Below are 8,501 nucleotides of genomic sequence, written 5' to 3'. Positions count from 1 at the left end.
ATTCTGTGTGTTTTATTATCTTTTTGAGCCTGGTGAAATGCAGTTGTTCTTCTAATTCAGTTTTTTTTTAAATATTAATGATTCTCAACAATTTTCAGCTGGTTATTCTTATATTGTGTTTCTTCTGGTAAATGTTTTGGTTTAATATAGTGTTAGAAATATGGTGACTATTATTGTAAAACCAGGAAAATATAACAGAGATAAGAAATAGTGGTACATATATATTTCCAAAGGATTTATGTGGTTGGGAGAATAAAAAAAATAACAAAATGTGAGATAGCTATCTGAGTTTTCCAATTATAATTTAGAATCTGACTTAGAGTTTGAGTTGAATAGATTTAATTTAGAGTTATTTTTCAAAAGACCTTCATACAGTAGCAGGCAGCTACTTGGCACAGTGGAAAGAGTGCCAGGCCTGGAGTCAAGAAGACTCAATTTCCAGAGTTCAGCTCTGGCCTTAGATACTTACTAACAGTGTGACCCTGGACAAATCTCTTAACTCTATTTACCTTAGTTCTTCATTTGTAAAATGAGATCAAGAAAGAAATGTTTCCAGTTTCTTTGGCAAGAAAATACAAAATATGGCTGTGTGCTATGGTGATGGCATAGCTTACCAAGAGGAGCGAGTCTTATGCCTGACCAGCAGGCTGCTTGTCCTCCTGTGGAGCTCGCAAGTAAAAGAATGAGGCAGGAGAGCGAGTCATGAAGCAACTCCGATTTATTCCAGCAAGCACTCTGATTTTATAGTCTTTGCCAGCTAGCCCAGTGAACCATGGTAACACACACAAACAAACCCGAAACTGTAGTAATGAACACAAGCTGGAACTATAGTGACAAAAACAAACCAGGGGTGGGGCTGTCCCTTCCATCGACATCTTGTTCACCCTTCCCTGCACCGGACTCAGTTTACCTGATGTCTGTCAGTGTGGCGTCCCAGATGGTGTGGTGGTCAGCACCCCTTACAACTCCCCTTTTTTGTTTTAGACCCGATGACCTTCACGGGTTTGTACATCTCTCAATTTGAATTGATTTTCAGTAAGCATTCTCATTGTATCTTTTACAGTTCATAGGGCATATTTGAGACATGCTGATATAAGACATATAACAATCAGGATAACAATACCTCCTGACAACAATGGACCTAGCCAATTAAACAATGAGGTCGAATGACCAAAAAGCTGCATCACGTCTGAAACAAAATTTTCAGGTATTAACCTTTTTGTCCCTTGAGTATTTATATCCAATGCCAATTTTTCCAACAGTTTCATTTCACTTGAAATTTTGGCTAGTGTTAAACCATGCAACTGAGCTCTTATTTCTTCCCAATAAAATTCAGTATCATTGTACAATTTGTTCATCATGCAAAAATGACGATATCTGTAATCACATCTTAAAGCCAATTGTGTTTCTATGGCCTGCAATTCATCTCCAATAGCTATTACATCATTTTATAACATTAGAATGGCCTGATAGAATTCGTGATCCATCCTCAATTGTTCCCTAAATCCCACTGATACATTATTTGTACAAACACCAAGGATAGCCCTTCACCAGTCCTGTAAAGTTGAAATGTCTACTAATGTCCAAAAGTCCAATACTGGTCCTCGGCCTGGCTCACTGTTAGGAGTAGTAAGATGTAGCTGACTAATTTCATGACTCAGGCCTTGTAGTTTCTTCTTCTTTCTCTGGCGGACTCCCTGTGATTTCTTCCCTGTGTTGTACGACCCGTAGTCTTTTCACTGGTACCCAAGATCTCCTTGTCTCCTGTAAAGATACAAGCATAACCCTTGCCCCAAGTTAGTATGGTATGTGTTCTAGCAGTCAGTCTGAGCTGACCATGTATTTCATGGCAGACGTAAGACGGTACTCATTGAATTTTAAAAATTGATTGTGTAAAGTGCCAATTTTAATTGATCATGTGCTGTGGACCTGGGTCCCGAAGCTGCCCCTTTTTGTTTTTGGACATATTGTTTTATGGTGCGGTTCGCACGTTCTACTATGGCTGGAGACAACTAAAATGACACAACAACAACAACACTAAAGCACAGATATTACCATAATTATCTTTCATGTAACCTGTGAAATTAATTATCTATTTAATAATCAAATGAACTAATGAAACTTCAAACTTTTCTCATTTTGTACCTAGATGCTGTTAGTCCAACATTCGATATTAATCATTTTTGTGATGGTTACAACATCCCAAAGACAGTTAATGAATAACTTAATCATTTTATTAAGAAGACCATCACACTTCTTAATAAATCGATGATCATTTGGTCATCTCTCTTAGACCAAAGATCCATCATGACAATGGGTTCACAATTTATATACTCTTTGAGGAGTAGATGTTTCTGAGGAGAGGCAGTCAAATCTGGTTAACAATTAATGAGAAAATGACTATTACAATGAGAGGCTGGGATACATTACAATAGGGTGTGGGGTGCATGAGTTGGATTACTCAAATGTTAGTGAAAGAGCTGTCAATTTTCATGTCACCTCTCTGAAAAAAGGGAGGATCTACATGTCCCCAGACTTGTCTGAACAAATATAATGAACAGAAAGACATTTCTTAAATCAAACTTAGAATTTAATTTATTGCCTGATTAGATTTTAGTTGGAGTAAACCTTTTGTTCATCTATCTATCTATCTATCTATCTATCTATCTATCTATCTATCTATCTATCTATCTATCTATCTATCCATCTATCCATCTATCTATCCATCTATTCATCTATCCATCTATCCATCCATCCCTCTATCCCGCTATCCATCCATCCATCCATCCATCCATCCATCCATCCATCCATCCATCCATCCATCTATCTGTTTTTATTTATTTATTTAGATTTAGATTTAAACATTCATTTCCACAAGATTTTCACTTCCAAATTTTCTCCCCGTCTCTCCCCTGCCCCCACCCCAAGACACGGTGCATTCCAATTATATCTTCTCCAATCTGCCCTCCCTTCTATCACACCCCTCCCTTACTTTATCCCAATCTTCTCTCTTTTTCTGGAGGGCAAGATAGATTACTGTACCCTATGACCTGTATTTCTTATTTCCCAGTTGCATGCAAAAATAATTTTCAACACTCTTTCCTAAAACTTTGAGTTCTAACTTCTCTCCCTTCTTGCCTCGCCTTCCATCCCCACTGAGAAGGTAAGCCATTCAATGAAGGCTATACATGTGTAGTTATGCAAAAGACTTGCATAATAATCATGTTGTGAGAGACTAACTATATTTCCCTCCATTCTATCCTACCCCTCATTTATTTCATTCTTTCTTTTGACCCTCTCCCACCCCAAAAGTGTTTACTTCTAATGACTCTTTCATCCCATTTGCCTTTCTTTCTATCATCCCCCCACCCCACTTATCTCCTCCCCTACTTTCCTGTAGTATAAGATAAGTTTTCAAACCAAATTCAGTGTCATGTTATTCCCTCCTTAAGCCAAATGTGATGGGACTAAGCTTCACTTTTACCCTCTTACTTCCTCGTTTTTCTCCTCCATTGAAAAAACATTTTCTTGGGGATAGAGCCAAGATGGTAGAGTAGAAAGTCACATATACTCTAGCACTTCCCCCACAGCCCACAAAATACCTGTAAAAAATGATTCTCAACAAATTCCAGAGAAGCAGAAACCACAGAAAAACAGAGTGAAAGAGGTTTCCAGTCAAAAGTGACCTGGAAGGCCAACAGGAAAGGTTTATCTCATGGGACGCTGAGTGGAGCAGAGCCTAGTCCTGGTCATGCAGCACTGGGAGGAACAGCATCTGAATAGACCTCTGGGGCAGAATTTCTGGCAGGGAGGGTCCCAGTTCCCACAACATACAAAAGGCAATGAAAGCTCCAAATGTCAGTGTTTCAGGGCTTTCTCAGCTGGGCGAGAGGGGAGTTTGGTCTTCCCAGCACTGGCTCCAGGGAGTAGAAGTGGTGGAAGAGGTAGTCTCAGGAGCAGCATCTTCTATTTTTTCATTCTTTTGATTTTGTTTAGTAATTTCTTGGTTTGTCATAGAGTCATTAGTTTCCATCTACTCCATTCTAATTTTTAATGAACTGTTTTCATCATTGAGCTTTTGCACCTCCTTTCCCATTTGGTGAAATCTACTCTTTACAGCATTCTTCTCATCATTGGTTTTTTGGACATTTTTTGTCAATTGAGTTACCCTATTTTTAAAGGTGCTACTTTCTTCATCATTTTTTACTTCTCCTTTAGCAAGCTGTTGACTCACTTTTCAGGAATTTCTTGTCTCACTGTCAATTCTCTTCCCAATGTTTCCTCCACCTCTATTACTTGATTTTCAAAATCTTTTTTGAGCTCTTCCATGGCCTGATACAATTGAATATTTATTTTGGAGGTGTTGTATGCAGAAGTCTTGACCTTTAAATCTTCCTCTGATGGTATGCATTGTTTTTCCTCACCCAAAAGAATGGAAGAAAATACCTGTTCACCAAGAAAGTAGCCTTCTATAGACTTCTTCCCGCCCCCCCCTATTTTGGGCATTTTCCTAGCCAGTTACTTGATTCTGAGTCCTTTGTCAAGTGGAGGGTATACTCTGGGAACTTGTAAGTTCTTAGTTCCTCCAAGGTGGCACAATCAATCGAGAGGAGTTACTCCTCTCCTGACCTGTACTCTAGTGTGAGAGCTACCAATGCTTTTCTGCCTAGGATCTGCAAGTTCAATTCCTTTTCCAGAGCCTCCACTAGCTCCACCATACCATCACCCTTCCTCACCTCAGGACTGCCACTCAGGGCTGAGATCCAGATCAGCAGCCCAATTCTCCCAGGGTCTTTTGGCTGAGGGCTCCAAAAATGGACATCAGCCAGCAGATTAAATGTCTGTAAATCACCTACTTGAAATTACAGGAGCCAAGATGGTGAAGTGATCAGTGAATGATCTCCCCCTCCCTTTCCTGAACTTGAAAGACCCTTAAAACGTTTCCCCAGTAACATCTTGGAACAGTGGGATCAACCAAAGCAGCAAACAGTCTCTTAGCATGTGAGGGTAGGAAAATTGCTAAGGAGGGTCCCTCTTTCTGTGGCTCAATGGGACAAGTGCACCACAAGAGCTGTCCCAGGCAGCTCCACTGCAGCAAACTGGAGGGAAATCCTGAGATCCAGGGAGATAAAGCCCACAACCACCAACATCAGGAACCCAGGCATGCCTTAGCACCCCAGAGGATTCGGCAAGACACTAGTACAGATGGTATCACAAACCACTGAGTTTGCATATGCTCTAGCTCAGGAGATGACCTACTGTAGTCAGACTGCCTCTCCTCCACATTTAGCAGAGTTAGCTCAAGCAAAACTCCAGGGAAACCCAGAAAGGCTACACCTTGCCTCTATTTTCTCACACCAGCCAGCTTGGCACCAGGTAATCTGCAGCATTTTAGCTTCTAGCTAAAAGAACCAGAGGCCACAACACACAAGTTCATGGCACAAGAACTACAGGACAGAGCCCTTTCTTCCCTAGAAGAAGAGATCTATTTTAAAGGTCAGGAAAAGGGTGAGCATCATGAAGAAGAAGCAAAACAGACAAGAAAGGACCACAGAATCTTTCTACAGGGGCAAGGACCAAAACAAGAATACCAAAGAGGTCAGCAATGAGACTGTACTCCCATCGGAAACTCCAGAAGGGATTACGAACTGGTGGCATTCAAAAAGATCGTTCTTGGAAGAGTTGAAGAAGGATTTTAAAAGTCAAATAGAAGAAATAGAAGAAAATCTGGCCAATGATTTTTAAAATAGGAAAAAATAAATCACAGAAGAATTTAAAAGGAAAATCAGACAAATGGAAAAGTCAGTACAAAAAGCAACTGGAGAAAATAACTCCTTAAAAGGAATAATTGGACAGATGGGAAAGGAAATGCAAAAGTTAACTGAATAAAACAATTTGATAAAAAGTAGAATTGGGCAAGTAGAAGCTAAGACATCAAGAATCAGTCAAACAGAATCTAAAGCATGAAAAGATAGAAGAATATGTCAAATATCTAATTGGAAAAACAAATGATCTGGATAACTGGTACAGGGAGAAAATCTAAGAGTTATTGGTCTACTAGAAAGCCATGTTGGAAAAAAGAGGTTGGAAAATATCTTCCAAGAAATCATCAAGAATTTAGGGTCCCAAAAGTCTTAGATCCAGAGAGCAAAGCAGCCATCTATAGAACCTACAGTTCACATCCTGGAAGGGATCCCAAATTAAAGAAAACATCTAGAAATATCGTTGCCAAATTGTAGAACTGTGAAGTGAAGGAGAAAATACTACAGGCAGAGAGAAAGAAATTATTCAAATATCAAGGAACTACAGTCAGGATCACACAGTACCCTGAAGCTTGTACATAAAAAGAACGAAGGAATTGGAATATGACATTCTGTAAGGTAAAGGAGCTGGGACTACAACCAAAGATCAATTACCCAGGAAAGTTGAGCATAATATTTAAGGTGAGAAGATGGACATTCAATGAAATAAGGGGTTTCCAGATCTTCCTGATGAAAAGACCAGAGCTCAATTGACAATTCTGTCTCCAATCACAAGTCTCAAGAAAGGGATGAGAAGGTAATCAGAGAGAAAAAATCTTGTCATTCAATATGCACATACTGTTTCTATCTGTGGAGGACAGCTGGCGTCCCAATGTGGCTTGGGGATAGGATGAAGAAGAAAAACATGGGCAGGTAGAAGAAGATAGAACAACTCCATTTATTGTTCTGAGGTTTGGGGTTTTTAAAGACACAAATTGCAAATCTACTTGACAATTTACTCATCTCCCGTCCTAGTAATTTGGTCAGTCTTATCGTCTTAAAAGAATGTTATCCTAGAGGGCATCTTTCTATTTTACATATCCTTTGTATTCTGTAGTTCTCTTGTTTATCTCATGGAGACAGCAACATCAGGGGTGGGGGGGTGGGGTGCTGGAGAGTAATTGTGGATGATAAGGTGCACAGTCTCCGAGAACAATTTTTTCCAAAGTTCTAACCTGAACTTGCCAGGGTACTCCATCCTAGCCCTCAACACCCATCCCTACAAGGGAAGATGATACTTTTTAATCTTGAGAATTGTGTAGTTATCCTGACATTTAAAAGGGATATACATAGATAGATGGGGCAGGTGTAAAGTAAATGATGTGATGATAAAATATGATTTAAGTTAGCAAAGCCATTGTAAGAACAGATGTGAAAAGGAGGTGCAAAATTGCAAATTACATCCCAGGAAGAAGAAAAAAAAATATTACAGTAGAGGGAAAGAGGAGAGGAGAGGATCATTGTTTGATATTTACTGTCATTTGATTTCATTTGAGGAGAGAACAACAAAATCACTTAATTATAGAAATTTAGCTAGCTCAACAGGTGGTAGGAGAGGAAGAAAAAAGGAAAACGGAGGGGAGGTTAAAAGCTAGGAAAGAATTAGTAAGTGTCAAAGGGAGCAAAAGGTGTGGGGGGGGCTGAAAGAAGGAAGGGAAGAGTGAGGGGGGTAGTGGTCAAAAAATAAAACTCTATTGTGGAGTGGAAGTGAGAAGGGAGAAAAAAAAATTCAAACACAGAGAAAAAGGATATAGGGAAAGACACAGATAGCAATCATAACTGTGAATGTGAATGGTATGACCTCTCTCATAAAACGAATGCGAATACCAGAATGGATTAAAAACCAAAATCCAACAATAAGTTGTTTGCAAGAAAAACATTTGAAGCAGGTGGATTCACACAGGGTAAAGGTAAAATGTTGGAGCAGAATATACTGTCCTTGATCTGATGAAAGCAATATCATTACTAAACATATATATTCCAAAAGGTATAGCATCCAAATCCTCAGAGGAGAAGTTAGAGGAGTTACAGGAAGAAATACACAGCAAATATTTACTGGTGGGTGACCTTAACCATCCCCTCTCTGAATCTGATAAATCTAACCTCAAAGTAAACAAGAAAGAAGTTAATGAGGTGAATACGTATCTGGATAAGGTAGACATGATAGATCTCTGGAGAAAATTGAATGGGAATAGAAAGTAATATACCTTTTTCTCAGTGAGACATGACACATATACAAAAAATTGACCAGATGCTAGGGCAAAAGCCTTCAAAATCTGGTGCAGAAAGGCAAAGACAGTTAATGTGTCCTTCTCAGATCAAAATGCAATAAAAACTATATGTAATAAAAGGCCACGGAAAGATAGACCAAAAATTAATTGGAAACTAAATAACCTAATCCTAAGTAATGAGTGGGTTAAAAGAGAAATCATAAAAAACAATCAGCAATCACATTCAAGAAAATGACAATAATGAGACAACATACCAAAACTTATGGGATACGGCAAAAGAAGTTCTTAGGGGAAGTTTAATATCTTTGAATGCCTACATGAATAAAATAGGGAAAAAAGACCAATGAATTGGGCATGCAACTGAAAAAGCTGGAAAAATAACAAATTGAAAATGCCCAAGTAAATACCAAATTAGAAATACTGAAAACCAAAGGAGAAATTAGTAAAACTGAAATAAAGAAAACTATTG

This window comes from Notamacropus eugenii, chromosome 6 (assembly GCF_028372415.1).
Source record: "Notamacropus eugenii isolate mMacEug1 chromosome 6, mMacEug1.pri_v2, whole genome shotgun sequence".
NCBI lineage: Eukaryota > Metazoa > Chordata > Mammalia > Diprotodontia > Macropodidae > Notamacropus > Notamacropus eugenii.
Note: the sequence above shows the minus strand (reverse complement) of the source record.